Below are 19,240 nucleotides of genomic sequence, written 5' to 3' on the forward strand. Positions count from 1 at the left end.
TGGAATATTATTGACTTTAATTTGTAGTAAATCATGTTTTACAGATTTTCTCTACATTAAATTTGATGTTGTATGTATATTAAACTTTGTTAAATTCGAAAATTACTGGACAGTAAATCAGGTGTCAATTCATGAACTTACTGCCTCCAGTAAACTATTTGTAAACTACTATTAAACATTGCGTTTACTTGAACTATAAACTACCAGAAAAAAAATCAACTCGGAAATTACGACTGATTTTGAAGTAGTTTATTGATACCTTAAATTAATACTTTCATGCAGTGGAGAACATGCATTAATTGAGCGCTGCATATACGTGTTGTTTAATCATCATAGTCGTCAAGATTAAGTATACAGGAGAAGTTTGGTTACAAACAAAGGTAAAACTTTAAAGTAATTATATTTTCATTACAATTTTATATTATTCATTATATATTTGGTGGCTTATGTTTGTAGTCATATTTTAGTTCATATGAAAGCATTCCTTTGAGAATAGCTAAGACATCAGAAACAACTTTCCACAAAGAAATCGGGCGAAAAGAGGATGTGTTCCTGCAGACTTTGTCAATTAATCTTAAATATAATACAAACAATTAGCTATTCATTGTCCTAATGTCTTTGATTATATTTTTAATGTCTTTTAAACAAAATAAGTACAATTAACATTTTAATTTTGCCTACATAGAACTGTTGAATAATGTATATCGGAAACACCAGTTATTTCTTAATAAAGAAAACACGACTATTGTTTGAATTTACAGCATTATCATAGATTGTCCGTTTAGTTTGATTTCTACATGGTCGATGTAATATTGCATGAAATTAAGAAAGACCTTAAACCCGAGGCAGCAGAATTTAACCAATGTTCAAAACTTCAAAATCAATTTGGAATATATCACCAAGCGAGTAAAACCTGATGGAAACTCAAAACAGTTCATGACCGGATGTTTTGACAGAGTAAGTGTCGTTTGCTAAACAATGTTATCCACGTTACGATAATCACAACTAGGTAACAATCCTAGTTAATGATTCTTAATGACTATAATTTAGAGGTTAATCTTACTGCTTCACGATCTTTAAGTATTTTTTCCCCGACGTCATTTTAAGCTTGTCTTTAAGTGTTGACCGAATATTCACATTGCAAACATTGCAGCGATTTTAAAATATTTACAAAGATTGTGGTAATGAAAATATTTTCCAACTATATGCGTTTGGTTGTTCACCGATAACAATACTATATTACAATTTTCTTTAAGCCTTACAATGTATGACAAAACAAAATATACTGTAAGCAACTGTATGGCTTATTTAAAAACCTGTTTACATTATTAACACCTTGTATTCATTTTTGACGACGAACATTTCGCATATTCATTATTGTCATCGAATAATGATTTTTAAATTCTTTATCAAGATCAAACAAAGCTATTATCTTTATCAAATATTTTGATCTGTTTATTATGAACAATATGAATTTCATGTACAGATAAAAACGAAGTTTAACTGCTTTTAAGGCGAAGGTTTGATTTTGGATTGGACCTAAACACATATACATTTTATGCGATCTTTTAGATTTTTGAAATTAAATATTGAATGTATGTACTTTAATACTCCAATGATGTTTTAAATAAAGATATACCATTTTCATGAGGTTTACAGCAATAAATTTGAAAGAATTCAGTAAAATAGCGAAATTATGCAATTTTTACTTGTACGTGATTATAACAAATATATTGCACAACCGTTGCACAAAACGATTATATTGCAATTGATTATTTATGACGAGAACATATTTGAAATGTCCCCTACATATTTCTGTAACTTTTGGCGAATTAAAATAGTCGTCAAGATAAATTTAATTTAAGGGAGGTTTGATTTTAATCATGTCAATATCGAACGTCTGACTACTGACATAATGATATCCTCGGAGACTGAAAGTCTACCACCAGCAGTATCGACCCAGTACTATACAATTCCTTTAAAAAAACACTTTACAATGTCTTGATATCTTTTTAGCCATGTTACCCTTATCACAACTACTTAAAAATTCAAGTTAATGATTCTAGAAGGATATGTGTAATTTCTAAATTAGAGGAAGATCTAACATCTTCGCAGTACTGGGAACCCTGGATGGATATATATTTCAAATGGTCATATTAGCGTGTCTTATTGTTTTAACCGAATATTCACAAATGTAAATGAAAAAATGTATTACGACAAATGAGACGTTGTATTGTTTACTATTGTTAATTTTCCTTTTTTGGACGGAGATGTTCCTCAGGCTTTTTTTTACGATGTGTGTAATACCGAAATCGTTCGATATTTCCGTGTTTGTGGTGACGTTTTAGATTTCTATGAACGTAATCAAATGTGTTAGTGGTAAATGATTAAGTCAGGGATCTCATTACCATTTTACAAATTACTGATAACTTTTACTAATTCTTTCATGTCAACATAGTTTTTAGTTTTGAAGTTTATCTGTAACCATAGAATTCTTATAAGAACGGGATATGAAATCCTAATTTTTACGGTTATTTTGTTTATAAAGCACATAAATTTAAATACGATCCATTCAAACCTCCTTTGAATGCTAGTAACTTTATTCTTGAAAGATTTCCTTTTAACCATGTAGTATTATCTTTAAATATAGTTTACATCAGTGCTAAAAATATTTTGTTTTTTATTAACGAAAACATAACTGACATAACACATGAAACTCTATATATGATTCTAGTAAATCATATTTTTGCAAGTTAGTCATTACTCGTCTAAATATCAAACGAGTAAGGAAAACCTCTTGGTATTATGCAAGTCTGGAATATTGTATGTAGCTGTTGTTTTAACCATTCAGGAATTTGATGTCGATATCTCATCAGTCGCTACTCTTCAAATATTGAATTTACAATGATACCAAAGTAATTTTTCTCGTAATATGCACACATTAAGTGATTTCGGAGAAAAGGAAGAAGTATGATGAAACGTAATATATTATCTAACAAGCTTACTCTGTACGACGCACCCGGTCTTGCTCTTTTGTAGTTTTTATGTGATTCCTTTAGTTTATTTTTGTTACATTGATTTGTTTCTTTTACTTGATTGCAAGCGTTGCTCTCCATCTATTGCAGTTCATTCAGAATTCGGACCAAACTGCAACTTAGTGAAATATACTTTAAGCTCAAATATGTTCTCTTGAAGTTTTAAAGGGGAATAAGATCAATATTTCAGAAGGTCGATAATTTTAGATTATCATCCATTTCAACATACTGCAATGTATTAACAACATATTGTACTTCCATGTATATTTTACTAAATATAAAAAACTATAACATGTTTTAATTTAAACTGATGTCCGATTCTTATGAATATAGAAGACATTCTAAAGGAAAAATAGTATAGTAATTGGCATGTCCAAGAAAGGTATATTTCCAGTAGAAAAACTGCTGTACCCGTCGTTTGCTTTTTCAGAAGGGAAATGATAACATTATATAGAAATTATGTTTTCATTTCAATTTGTTTTATTGTTATCATTTACCAGAACGTTTTTCTGTGAATTTATAATTAATAGCGCCATTGCTAAAACGGAATAAACGTTCAAAAGATCAAGTTTTCAGTGTTTACAGGGGAGTAATATTTTGACACTAAATTTCGTACTGTGTGTTTATTTGTCATATGGTTAAAACAAAGATTTAGGAACAAAAAGTATTTAAAAAAGTAATCAGTGCTTATAGTTTTAGTGGCATTTATAGCTATTTGTATGTGTAAAATCAAATACCTTATAGTTTTGTTTTGTGATAGAACATTAGCATCTAATGTAACATTTGTTCGAAGAAACATAGCACCAGCTGTTATTGGCAGGGGATGACCATCGTCACTTCTACCATTTGTAGTTAACGTAACCTTTTATTGAGAGAGAATGACATTGCTATGGTATTGTATTACATTCGGTCATTGTGACGTCTTGTTGTCAATTGAATATATATATACCAGTTTAAGAGGACGAACATTAACCTGCATTGTCTTTTAATTCCTTCAATGGGGGTTATTTTCCTTGAAATTTGGCATTGATATACTAGTATAGAAATTTTGAAAGCAATGATGTATTGAATAAAATTTGTCTTGTTAGAAAAAAAATACATAGAGTAAAAACTCAAATCATGTGGGTTGATTGCATAAACATGATAAAGTATTTTTATGCATCATCAGCAATTACAGCATTTCATCACTGAAAATTCAATATGGGAACAGTTTGGAATTAGTTCATATCCTTTACCAATAAGACCATGTCTAATAATTAACTGTTTATGTTTTTAAAATCTACCACCAGAAAGGAAGAGACACACGAAGAAAAAAAAGATGCAACAATTAGCTAAACGTGCCATATATGCTGAGTATTTTTTTCTTTATTACTTTAGAAACATTTTGTTTCGATTAGTTTATCTTGCAAATTAAAACTACATAATTTTATCAGTATAAAAACAAAGCGGAAGATGCATAGCGGGCATTAAAATCTCATTAGTCGAAAAAAAGGCAACACAATGGCAATAATGAAAAACGACAAAAAAGACCAACAAGTACATAACACATTACATAAAATATTAAAGACTGAGCAACACGAATATAAAATTGTGTAAAACGATTAAAACTTTAACATGTATAATGCCCTTTAAAGATTCAGATTACTGATTTTCAAAAGATATTCTGATTTATTTGGTTTTGTTTTTTGTTGTTGTTGTTGTTGTTTTTATGTTTTTATGGGTATTGTTTATGTTTAGGGCTCCTTTAGACCATGAACATCATGAAAGCGGACACAAAACGATGAAAAAACACACCTCTGACCTTCTGTTCAATATAAAAGACTTAACATTTTGAATTTTTATCAAGTAAGAAACAATAAACGATACCTCATCAATATTAACGATCAAATTTGGTTGTTTTTTTTTAAGTAGGGCATTAACAATGGTTTTAGCTGTCGTATTGAGTAAGGGTTGATTTATCTAAAACCAATGTATTGTATTATTCGTTTACTATTTAATTAATTAAATCAATAAAGATTAAACTATCAAAACCTTATACCATTGAATTATTGACGATTCTAGACAACAAAGAAACATATTGATAGGTAAGGTTTTTGGTACACGCATATTTTACATTTGAAATAACAATGAACATTGTATAAATTGACAGATTTAGAATATATCAACAATGAAAAATGTTTATCTTGCAACTAATATATAATAGTACTATAGTTACACTTTATTGTATTTTTAAAATTATTATCATATTTTGTTTAGCTTGTAAATATCACAAATAATTTTAGTATCATTTCTTTCAATCTGTATCAAGAATTCAGACTTCAGCATTGTTAATAGTTCACCATTTATAAGCTGATTATTTGTTTGGATTTGGTCCTTAAGCTCGAAATAAACTTAAACACATTTATCCTGTATGGAAATTGCGTTATTTCCCTCTGTTTATGCTTTAAAATTAATATTGCATGTTGTTCTCAGAATAAAACAGAGTTATCAGTTCTTTTGGGTACACAAATAAAGCACGTGTATGAATGCTCTTCAGTGCCAATTCTCAAAAAGATGCATTAGCGCCGTAAGTCATAATCAATAACGTACGTATGTATGTATGTATATATATATGTGTGTGTGTGTGTGTGTGTGTGTGTGTGTGTGTGTGTGTGTGTGTGTGTATGTGTGTGAACGTAGATCCCTCAGTTATTCGGGACACCCCTCGAGAGCTGCGAGGGTACAGTGGGGTCCGTGTTCACTCCCGATTGGGAGTAATGGAGATGTGTCACTAACGTATTATAACTATGGGAACATATCTGTAATCGTATTAAGGTTGAATGTTAAAAGATTTTTATTTATATAGTTCATATTGTGAAACATTTATAAAATAAAGACTGCAGGTGTATGCGGATTGTCCATTAACACATTTTCATTCTTTAATATAAAAAAAAAACTTAACGGTTCACAGCGTTAAAAACAATAGAAAACAAAATTGTATTTTTCTTTTTCTTTTTATTTTATCAAATATTGAATTTAATAAACCTTTTATATTTGAATGATTTCGTATCTAAGTAATTAACTCCTTTTAATCTGTATAGCGATCATATGTTATGTTTAAGAACTTCATCAGTCTTGAGAAAAAATCATTGAACAAAAAAGGACTAAAAATCATACCACCATCATACCGTCATACATTCTGATTAAATAAAAAACACACCACTGTAAATGACGAGAAAAAAAACATAAAAATAAAGTGTAGATCTGGTGATCAATAAATAGCAAATTGAAACAACAGGTAAGTTTTCAGTTATATTTACGTTACGAATTTTGAATTCGACATTGATCAAACATAACTTAATGATCATGATACATCCTATAGTGATACTAACAAAGTCAACAGTGGATTCGATTTGTAAGTTATGAACGATGATATCCATGAAAAACGAACAACAAATATAGATGCTACGATAACAAAAGACATGAGATTTAAGCTATGCGAATAGATATTGTATATGTTGTTACGGATTTTTTACAAATACAAGGATTTTGACTGTACGCCAACCACCACCCCCTCCCCTTTTACACAACATCCTGATGTTGGAAACGTTACATGTTACAATTCTTTGGAGGAAGACTCTTCTAAATATAAAAATGTGGACATGTGGTACGATTGCCAATGAGATTAGTATCCACCCATATGCAAGCGATCTATATCGAGAAAAAAATTGAAATATTTAATTGCTTGACATTGTTTCTCAATGTAAAATAATACATCTGTTATTGAATTGTCTCGACAAAGGCGCAGAGTCGAGACCAAAACGTGCTGTGTCCGGTGGCGTTGGCGTCAACAATTTGAGAGATTGTGATTATGTCAGTTGAAGGGAACTACTAATAGCATGTCGATGATATGTGGTATGTATTTTTATAAGCATCGGCATATCTCATATTTAGCCGTTCGTGAATGGGTCAGTTTAAGATGAACCTTTCATGCTAAATAAACTCATCAAAGATTCTAGGATTATAACTTTGTACACCAGACGCGCGTTTCGTCTACAAAAGACTCAGCAGTGACGCTCGAATCAAACAAGTTAAATAGGACAAATAAAGTACTTAGTTGAATATGAAAATATGGAGATGTGGTATGATTGCCAATGAGACAACTATCTACCAAGAACACCATTGAGGACCCAAATTCCGAAAGGTGTTGCCAAATACAGCTAAAATTATCTATTCCTGGGGTAGATAATCCTTAGTGTTTCGAAAAATTAAAAAAAATGTGAACAGTTAATTTATTGATATGACCATATCAATGATAATTCATGTCAAAACAGAAGTGCTGACTACTAGAATGGTAATACCCTCGGGAAGGAAATTTCCACTAGCAGTAGCATCGACCCATTGGTTGTAAAAAAATCTCATCGTAGATACCAGGATTAAAATATTGTACGTCTACAAAAGATTCAGCAGTCACGCTCGAATAAAACAAGTTAAGAAGGCCAAATAAAGTCTGAAGTTGAAGAGCATTTAGGACCTTAAAATTTCGAAAGGTTTCAGTGATGATTAATCATTGAAATTAGTTAGGTATTAGTATAGAAACATCTCCTTTTCCGTGGAAATTATTTGGCCATCGTCTCAGGATTTTGAAACTTTAGCTGAGTTAAATATTAATGTTTGTGGTAGGCCCGTTAAAGTATTGCATTTTTAATTTCAACATTTGCATGGTACTATATAATTTACATACAGGCAAGACATATGTATCTATGTCATCAGTATATTTTATACATTTTTCTATAATCATGGTGTACAAATATGTACAAGACTAGTAGTTCAATGTTCTCAAACACAGAAGATTTAAACACTTGGCAAGATTAGAAACAATAGTAAATATGTGTGAAAGGTTAAGAATATTTTTCAATTGATAATAAAGGTAAGGAAAATGTGAAGTTAAATGTTCTTGTAAACATAAGCGGATGTGGTAATATATTTGAAATAGTGTATTGATCAATTTTAACTTTAATTACGCAATTACGCAATTACGCGTTCAAATTCTTATAAAAAAAATATTCAAAACGGATAAATCTTTGCATCATCAGGTGAAGACCGCTATCAATTGACAGAAGCGTAATGCTTCATTTCATTCTTTGTGAATATTTTCTTTGGTCTGTCGCATGTCTATTGAATAAAATAAAGAATGTTTAAAACAATTTAATCATATATGATATGTATTTGATTTTGTAAGATAATTCGTAGGTTCCTTTTAAACGCAATTTATGACAATACCATTGAATGAATCAAGTTAGACTTTTTGTAGTATTTGAAATGTTTTGCTGTATATCGGTGTATTATTTGTAACTAACTTAACGCGTTAAAAGGGCAAATTTCCTTTCAAAAGTCAATTATGTTTTTGTCTTTTGAAATATGGTAATGACAAATCGGAACACAATGACTATACAGAAATATGTTGGGTTTTTTTTGGAAATCAAAGTTATGTTTAAAAGTACGTATACTAGCATTTTGTTTTTGTAACTACCAAATTTACTCCTTCTATTGCACAATTATAATTATGATTTGCCTCCTCTGTCTTTCTTCTATATTATAAACTATAAAAATGTTACCAATTAGTTTACTATATAAATATTATAACAATAAGGTTTTTAAACTTTATACGTCATAAAAACTCATAGGTCGAACAACACTTTTTTTTCAAGAGTATAAAACCCATTTTGGCTGTTTCGTGTGCATATATGTTTTATCCCTACATTAGGAAAAATGTAAGCTAAAGTATGAACGCAAAATACATGAAAACATTGGTATCTATGTAATCATTTTCTTGACAGATCAGCAAAATATATCGAATGGTACATTTTAACAACCTTCAATGTGGTTTAACATGTTTCAAGAAAAACAAAAAAAATCATGACAACGCAAACGGCAAAAAGAAAAGTAATAATCCAAAGAACATTACACAGAAAACTACAGACAGAGCCAAAATCTGGAGTTGATCTGATATGTGTCCGGAATGGAAATTTATGAGTAGTAATTTTTGACTCTACTAATAAATGTTGTGTTGGTTGATATATCATGGCAAGACAATTTTTTGAAAAGCCGCATTTGGTGATGTCACAATTGAAAAAGAAATTGTTTATTAGTTTTGTTTGCGTTTTCTTTTTATGTTAACATATTTTCACATGATTTAACAATCTTTTTTAAGAAGTTAATTTCAAAACTTTAGGTTGATAATACTATTCAGTTTTGTTTGTTTCAAATGTTGTAACCTTAACAATTTTTGTAAGGGTTTGAGTTACTCAATTCTTAATTTTTATGAGCAGTGTTGTTTGTCTTTTTTCTTATGATTCGTTTTCTTCTTTATCGACTGATGGTTTTGGTTAGTAATTTGCTGTCATTTTACTGTTCTAATGATAATTTGTCATGCACGTCATAAATCTTGCGTCTTCACTCTTGTTTAGAACTTATCTTTGTTTTCGAGAATGGATGTCCTATTTTCTTATTCATACATGAGTTTTGCATAACAATTTTTTTCTATAACACACAGGTGTTGAGAACGCCCAATTGTACATATTATTTGTAAACATTCTTGCCAAATTCATATGTGTCTGTCTACTGTTTTTAAGCAACCGATATTCTTTAATAAAATATTTAAAACTATAAAATACAGTATCGGAAGAAAGATATTAAAAAGTGTTCATTGTGCACATATCTTCCTCGCAGCTAAGACAAAAAATTAATCAATTGATATAATTCCAAATAACGTCCATTTTTTGTTTTGTTTCAGTGCTCGTGACCACAGCAATCAACATGCTTTATGTAAGTAAAATGACTGCTGTCGTAACATAAACAATATATTTTATTTAAAAAAAAGACAGAAAAATATTTCTTTTGGATTTGAGTCCATGTTTAAAGGTTTTACATAAAAAGGGTAAGTATACATCTTCCATCCAGAATTTCTCTTGATTACAACAACATAAAAAATATTCCAAAAAACTCTAATTTTGCTAAGTAGGATTAATCTCGAGCAATTCAAATTAATGTTAAATTATAGTTTGGAGTTTCGAAATATTTGTTAACTTTTAAATTAAAGACAAATTTTCACAAAACAGTCAATTTTGGTAGGTGTACACACATGTGAATCTTTTTGGGCATAAGAATACATTCTGCTGATAAAAAAAATCCACAGAAAGATAAAAGATTGATCTTTTTAAAGCAATAATTAGCATCTCTGCCCAAGGCGACAGTTTTTTTGGGAAAGAATCTTAAAATTTAAACAAAAAGGAAAAGTCGAGTACACCTTTTATGTTAAGGCTTGTTTGGGTTGACTTTTTGGTTATCGAGCATAATCTCAGTATATGAACACATCTTTTTAATGAAACGATGGTCTTGTTAAATTCGTGGTAAAATGCTATAAAACAATATATCAGGAGTTTTTCACTTTTTCTTTGTGATCATATATGCAACGAGTCATTTGTTATTCGATTGTAACTCTTCGTTACTGAATGCTATTTAGTTTTATATTTATTTCCTTTTTCATAGTTTGCCTTATCCCAATTGAATAAATCGCTCGAAGTCGGAAAAGTTGTTTCATTTGAAATCAACTGTGAGAATAAAACTCTTGCATCAGTGTCCGGGTAAGTAACGGATATACTGAGTTATTTTATTAACAATAAGTGAAAACCAACAAACAATAGTAATGCAATTTGTTCTTTAAATCAAAAAGCTTTATTTTGAAAATACAAAAACGATTTGAATTTAATTGCTAGGTTTTATTACATGTACAGTGTCTTCTTATATTAGCCTATTTTATAACAAGTGTACATTAATGGTAAATAAAAATAATAGTAATTAATGACCATTGTAATAATATACTATGCTTTCCCTTACAATTGTTCCTTCAAAACAGTGGTAATTTCGTCTCTGCTGACTTTAAATGAAGAAAAGCGACGTCGTTATTGTTTTCATTTTATGTGTGCTTTATGCTCCTTCAATAATTTTCCTTTATTTATTGAAGTGGATTTGCAGTCAATTTTCAACAAGACAACGAAGACTTCGAAAATATTGCTTTGCATTTCAATCCAAGAGCTAACTCTTCCAAAGTTGTATTGAATACACGCATTTCGAAAAAATGGCAGAAGGAAATTTACATTGCGGATGGAAATATTAAAAATGTGTACTTCGACAATCCCTTCAAATTAACAATCGATGTGAAGGATAAAACATATATTCAAATTTCTGTAAATGATCAAGTGAAAACAGGATATAACTGCAAAATTGATATAACATCAGTGAAATATATTTGCCTAGCAAGTGGTGTAACTACTAAAACTTGAGTTGTTAAGGGTAGTTTTATTTCATTTACATTCATGATAAACAACGTTTGTATAAAAAAAACTCATCTTAAGCGTTGTTCCACCGTTTATTACCAATCTGAACAAAAACTAAATATACCTATGCTTTTCTGAATGTGTATAAATCTTTGTAAAACATTAAAAGAAGTATATAAATATTGCTTTATCTTTTTTCAGGTTTCATGTTTAATTGCATTCTAATGTTTCCCTTTTTTTATTCGATCGTCACTGGTGTGTCTTTTGTAAACGTAACTGACGTCAAGGGTGCACAATTTCAATTCTGGTATCTATGATGAGTTTATTTCTATTCTTAATTGTGAATACATACTCATTTGTCATGGTTCTCATTTATCACGTCGAAATATATCTTTTATAATATCGTTTACAACCTTTTTACATGTGTCATTCTTTTTAAATCAGGTACTTTAAATCACAACTTGTAATTGAAAGACACACTTAATGAAAAGATTTAACTCAACATGATGTATTAAACATGGTAAACATGTATAAATTCTTCTCTAAGATGAGTTTACTATGCTATTGACTTTCGTTGTATGAATATATTTTGATTTTTGTCATCTGGGCTTTGTGAGATTATTAAGACCTTTTCTTCTAGTTTATTGCTTATCGACAAATGCCGCCTCGAAAGAATGTATTACAGAAAGAAAAACCCCTTCTTATATGTTTAACCTGAAGTATACGCAATTATGAATCTGTCAAAAAAATCTGTCATTAAGAAAATACGATGTACTATGAGCACAAGGGTTTCTAACCTATTCACGAACCCGGAGGTTGTGGATGCTTTATCCTCTTTGCATGACAAATAGCAGATAAAGCCTCCAATAATATTGTCTTCATATGTAAAAACCATTACTTGGAATGTCTCACAAAAGAGCCTGGAATAAACAGCAAAAATGGTAATCCTACATATTCTTTAACATCATTTACAAAAGATGAAATTTTACAAATCACATATCTGTCCGTCTTACGTTTTGTATTAACATCAAAGAAAACAAAGAAAATCTACCGCCATTTTACTGGAAACCTAATCTTCACAAAACTCCTTATAAAGAACGATACATAGCTGGATCATACAGATGTTCAACTAAACATCTTTCTAAAGTGCTGACTACTATTCTTTCTACATTAAAAGATGGCCTTCAAAAATATTGTGATGAGATATATTCCACCAGTGTTGACAATCAGATGTGGATTCTTAAAATTTCTAAAGATCTACTGCTAAATCTTAGATCACAATCTCTGCAATTTTGCAGCAACATTTAAACTTTTGATTTTTCTACGCATTACACTACTATTCCCAATGCTTAATTGAAAGATCGACTTCACCATCTCATTAAACAGAGCTTATTCTATAAAAAAGGGAATTGTAGATATAAATTTCTTGTTTTGGGTTAAAATAATTCTTATTTTGTGAAGAACCATTCTGATTCTATCAGAAAATATACTGAAGATGATATTATCAAAATGCAGGACTTTTTAATTTACAATATATTTGTTGAGTTTGGAGGATTGATATATATCAACAGACAGTGGGTATTCCAATTGGTACTAATTGTGCTACCCTACTGGTCGATTTGTTTTTATACTAGTATGAAGCAGAATTCATTCAGAACCTTCTAAAAGACAAAAAGAAAAAAGAACACCTTGTGAAATTCTTTAATTTTACTTTCAGATATATTGATGATGTCCTATCACTGAATAACCCATATTTCAGTCAGTTCTTACATCTCATATATCCGAGTGAACTTGAAATTAAGGATACTACTGATGCTAGAAGGACTCCTTCATACCTTGATCTTTTCTCAATATTGACACAGATGGACGACTTCACACTTAAATCTATGACAAACGCGACGATTTCAACTTCCCAATTATCAATTTCCCATTTCTCGTATGGTGTTTACATATCTCAATTGATACGTTATGCTCGTGCATGTTCACACTATACGGACTTCATATACAGGAGTGTGCTCCTTACGCAGAGACTGCTCCAACAGAGTTATGAGGTGGAAAGATTAAAAATGACACTCCGTAAAATTTATGGACACCATCACAAATTGTTTGATCTATACGATGTGTCTGTGTCTAAACTAACTAACGACATTTTAACCACGTCTTAGATTGTAGTTTACCATCTACGTCGTCTTGTCTGCGAAGTACCGAATGTGACCTATTCCCGAATATGACTGTTTTGACGAGTGTGAATTCGCATTACTATTAGACGTGTCTCGGTATTCATACATCCAACCTTCATGTATTTAGTTATGATGTTCCTTTCGTAAGTCTGGTTGTATATTGTGTTCTGTCTTTTCGTTTCTAGTTTGAAATCCTTTTTTATTTTCCATATTTATGTAAAAGTTAAGATAATTAATCAGCTAGTTCATTTATATGATGTTTAATTAAAAGCAACTATATGCACAGTATTTATTTGTTTTTACACAATCTTGACTGTGCCTCTAGTATTTTTCGTCCCTCTTTTGATTTAGACGAAAAACCGACATGGTTAGAAAATACAAACGCTTACACCATTACTAACACAATTCTATATTTTAATATTCTTGTAATGGTTAGAAAATACATAAAATAACACCATTACAAACTTAATCCCAATTGTATATTCTATTTTTAGAAATTTACCTGTGACGTCACTTTTTGTGGCGTTGATACATTCGTGTGATGGAAAGTTCATAATTCTCTTGTGGTGTACTAGTGTATTGTTTTAAATTAATGGAAGTTTGTTCGTTGTTATTCTGTAGTTTACATGTTGTAATGTACTATTGTATTGTGTATTTTTCTGTCCTGAGTGATCTATCGTTTATTTGTACTGTGTTCCTGTCACGTAGTGTTGTCATTTTAGCGTTATTTGTAGCATTGCCATATAAGCGGAAGGTTTGGCTAGCCATAAAACCAAGTTTAACCCACCTTTTTTTCTTAAAATGTCCTGTACCAAGTTAGGATTATGGCAATTGTTATCAAATAGCCCGTTTCTATGAATGTTTGTTTTTGTATCAGTTTAGTGTTTCTGTTGTTCCGTTGTTTTCCTCCTATAGTTGATGTGTTTCTCTCGGTTTTGATTCGTGACCCGGATTTGTTTTCGCTCAATCGACTGATGACTATTGAACAGCGGTATACTATTGTTGTCTTTATTCAAATACATTCAGAGAAAACTGCACCAACTTCTTTTCACAAAACATTTTCTTTTAAAGATAGTACAGTAGTCGAAATTATTAATTGTCATGACACTTAGGTTGCAAATCCTTCAGTCAGGTGATCTGAATCTGATTAATCTGTTCTGGTTATATTTATTTTGATTTTGGCTCTTATTTGCAGGTTTCGCTAAGACTTTTAGATGAAGCACCACAATTAAAGCGCCGTTCTTTTGCTTTCGTTTTTTCTGAAAAAGCGTATGTTGATGTAATGTCATTAATTGATACACCATATCCTTTGTTTTCTATCACGAAAGCTAACTTTCTAAAAGTTACATATATTGTGTGTGCTAACATCTGCATCATAATACCTATGTATAATAACTACAAACGTTTCACTACAAGGACCAAGGAAGCACTATATTGAAAAAAAAGTTCTCCCATTCAGGACCAAGTCTATATGTGAAGTTTTAATAATATATATTCACCTATGCATCCAAAATTAAGATTCAAACGGCACGTGGAAATCATGAAATGACAAACACACAATATTTGTACGTTCTACAATCACAGATTATCACGTCGGTTAATACGTTGACATAATGCTGAAAACATAGGCCTCTCCATGTTCAGAAGGTGTCGCAATACCGAAAACGTCAATTATTAATCTATCTTCATTAAGCGCCGTTTTTGGATTTTAGCAATATTATCATGCTGGTATATACATAAATATATCTGATGACATTTGTTGTGATACTAGAATAGTTGCAAAATTACTCTATTAAGGTGTCAAATATGTGACCGATATCTTTTTTTGTCTTATTGTTTAATCTCAAAATGATCTTGACATGAATGTTTATATATACCGTTGTTATCTTCCATTAGAGAAGTCACATGTTACATGAAAAATAGATGTATTGATTTTCAAGTTGTTGTTCCAGAAATTTTCCTGAATGTGAAAGCCAATCACAATGAATAAATAGTGTATTCTTAATTTGTTTCATTTTTCTGTTTTAGTATGTATAATCTTCGTTCATCTTTAATTTTTATTTGAAAACCGATAGTATTGATTAAAAGCTGCATTCTTATTACCTTTCACTGGCTTCCACTATTGTTTTGTGCTATGATGTAAACCAACTAATGTTCTCGACTCTCGCAAGTAGATTGATAACGCGATGTCTGCATGTTGTCGGTTTTACTTATCACATTGAAAAGTTGAAAAAAATCTGATAAACAAATCTGTTCTGTACAAATACGTATTGAAGTTCTGATGGGCAAATGTTGATGACGGTTTGTGCAAAAGGTACATTTTAGTGCGTGCCAACAGGCGCTTTTGCCCCTCTTAAATCATAGATTCTCAAATGTTGCCTGGTGCGCCAATGTGAACGCTTTTTGTCATTGAAATAGTAATAAAAATAGACATGATTACTTTTTAGAGTAAAGTATTTATTAAGTTAAAGGTTCGACATTTAGTTATATACAGTCGACAGTGGATACTTCAAATAGTAGTCTATAGTAAAATTGGTCAACTAATGTACAAATGAATTAGGGACACATAGCACAGGAATCTTGCAAAGGCTTTATCATGTACACTTCAGACCAGAATTACAGCAGGCCAAAATTTATTGAGATTTTAAAAAATTGAATAAAAAGATTTATAATGCAGCCCTTTTTTCAAATAATACAATTGTGGTCTCCTCTAAAAAATATGACTGATCAACTCTCACTTAATAACTGAACATCTGTAAGTCAGAATGTATAAATTCGTAGAAACGTTATGAGATTTGTGACCATAACATACATAAGGGACCTAAAAATAATAGCATAACTCATCGGGGGAAAATTTTGCCTGACTGAGTTTGAACATTACTATCTTATAAATTTCTTAATTAAACTGCTATGAACACCAAATTGCTTAAGGTCAAAACACATTAACTTTCAACTGACCTTGGACGAGCATACCATGCGTGTAATTAGAATGTTTATTTATGAAATCTATAATTTGCCTCTTTATCACACGAAAAAAAAAAAATAAACAAAATAAATACATGCAAAAACTAAACGCATAATAGATATAAATAAAAATGAAAACAACAGAAATCCAATTTGGTCTCACAAACAGAAAAAAATGGCTTGAGTGTAAAATACCAAAATAAAACATTTATGATATAATCATTTTTGCTAAAGCTTCCTAAAAAATTTTCAATCTGCTAATAAAGAAAGAATTTTTTTCACAACTCACACTTAAAATTAGCTTTCAAAAAGCAAGTATACCTTTTGCCTATTAATATCAGTCAATGAAATAGTAAAATAAAAACACACAGAAAAAATATAAATATAGTTGAAAATGAAAATGATTAATCAAATCTGGTCTCACAAACGGAAAACACATGCCTTGAGTGCAAAGCAAGACCGAAATCAAACATTTATGATATATTCATAGTTTTTTATTTACGCTACCTCAGATTATTTTAATCTGCCGATATAGTTTTTTTTTCCTTTTAGGACACACTTAAAGTTAGTATTCATACAGCATGGTCTTAAACAGCGATGAAAACATGATCTTAAGCAATGTTCAAAAGTAATTCAGTATACAGAAGAATGAAATCAAATACATATACATATGTTTAGGTGCCTAAAGTTTGTTCCGAAAATGCCTTTGAATTGTATTTGTTTGAAACTTTTCTTCAATGTTGTGTGTTATCATTACATATAATCTTAACTCGAATAATACATGTTTATTAATTTACTACAGTAAAGAAAATGAATGAGTGAAAAAAGGGAACACTTTGATCCTTGTGTTTCGCACAATCAACTTATATTTTTTTGTATTTCCAGGTTGTGATTTCTGTGATACAGTTCTCTTTTACATTTTAGAATGTTCTTCCAGGCCAAACACGAAAATTTATTTATGTGGTTATGCAAGTGGAACGGTGTTTTCGTCAGCAGAAATTCAGTTTTATTTGCTTCCGTTAGTCCATAACAAAAACTTTCAGTAACTTTTTCATGTTTTTATATAACTTTATTTGTCAGCATTTCAGATAAATCAAATGTTCTACTTATTTGTAGACAATACGTGATTAAATTGAAAAAAAGAAGATGCGTTATGATTGCCAATGAGACAATATAACCCGATATAAACATAAAAATAAATATAAATAAGTAGCGAGCACGTGCAATTGGATTTTTCTAGGTTTGTTTGAATTCATGGTATATGTTACACATATATGTAAATCGTCTTTTTACCTGTTTAATTATAATTTTTGTGGGCCGGATCACTCAACGAAATGGTTATTGTTGGTAGCTTCCTTATTTCCTTTATCAAAATTAATCGCAAAATCAAAAGCGTAAACACATCAAACGAATGAAAAACAACTGTCATTGTTTATAGTGGGAACAAGCATTGCATTTCATGAATTTTAGGTGAGGCATTCTCAAATTAGATATCAAAAACCAAAGTTTTATTTTTTACATTTTTGCTGTTTATATGGTAAAGGCTGCCATTAAAAAAATTCAAGGTTTAACTTCACATCTACAGATGCTGATCCTACTTATGGTAAACAATCATCAATACTAGTTCATAAATCCTAGCGAAATCGAGCGGACAAAAAATGGTGGAACTTAGAAATAACAATAATAGGGGAAAACAAACAGAGGAATAGCGATATGTAAACCGGCATTCATAGTATTCATGCATATATTTGACTTCAATTTCTAACAACATATAAAATTTTCATCTAGCAAATTACATATTAGCACATCGGCTTACACACTGTTGTTTTTCATTAATTTTGAACTAAATAATGATTTTGTCAAAAACATTCATATGACTTAAGCTTATCGGCAGGTTTAATGAAATATCTATTAAATTATCGACAGGTTGGCTGAAATATGTATTTGATTATCGGCAGGTTTGGTGAAATTTTTTCCTCGTATTAAAAAATAAAACACATATAATCAGAGCTTTGCTTTTTGGATAATCCATTCTTTATACGTGTTATAGTGTCTGTTAGGAAGTCATTTTCTGCTTGAGTTTCTACTTACGCTAGTTCCGAATGGTACGCTCTACAGAAACTCTGAAAATATAATGATTTTTTTAATGAACATCTGATATATGTTCAGATGTTATTATGTTGATTCCATGCTTTTATCCTTCTGTTAGTAAAATATCTAATATCCATTTTCACTGGCAGTATACTGAATTTTGTACCAAGTCTGATAATAGAAATAAAAATCATCATGGCCACCATTAATATTTGAAGATGAAAAAAAAAGTTTGATTACAGGACTAATGTCAAAACAAATGAGGTAATACCAATATATGACATGATAATACATTGAAAAGAATAAGTAAAGTTTAATGAGCAAGAGGGGTGTTGTTAAGCATGATAGCCTCGTAGCTAAATTTTCATAAACCTATCTTATAACCATGTCCTTTCCAATTTCTTAAGGTAAGGAATTTGAGTTATATCTCGACGTTGCTCATTGACTATGTATTTTACCCACTCTAAAATATCCTAAAGTGACGCATACTTTTTATTCTTGAAAAAGCATGATAAAATCTACATTTTGGCAAAGTATAAGAAAACTCTATCTGAGGAAAACAATACTGATGATTCACCTAAAAAAATAAGATAAAATCTTAAAGAAGATCATTAAAAGTAAGTAATGGATTCCGTCATGCATAAATCTGATT

The 19,240-nt window shown here is 30.3% G+C and overlaps 1 long non-coding RNA gene across 1 annotated transcript; it reads left to right on the forward strand.

The window, feature by feature from the left end:
* The first annotated feature begins 284 nt into the window (after positions 1-284).
* Positions 285-11,051, forward strand: LOC127724046 (uncharacterized). Its single transcript, XR_007992309.1, has 4 exons — positions 285-393; positions 9,811-9,842; positions 10,566-10,660; positions 11,041-11,051. It is a non-coding gene; the product is annotated as an uncharacterized LOC127724046 (long non-coding RNA).
* Positions 11,052-19,240: the final 8,189 nt, after the last annotated feature.

This window comes from Mytilus californianus, unplaced genomic scaffold, assembly GCF_021869535.1.
Source record: "Mytilus californianus isolate M0D057914Y unplaced genomic scaffold, xbMytCali1.0.p SCAF_14, whole genome shotgun sequence".
In the NCBI taxonomy this organism is placed as follows: Eukaryota; Metazoa; Mollusca; class Bivalvia; order Mytilida; family Mytilidae; genus Mytilus; species Mytilus californianus.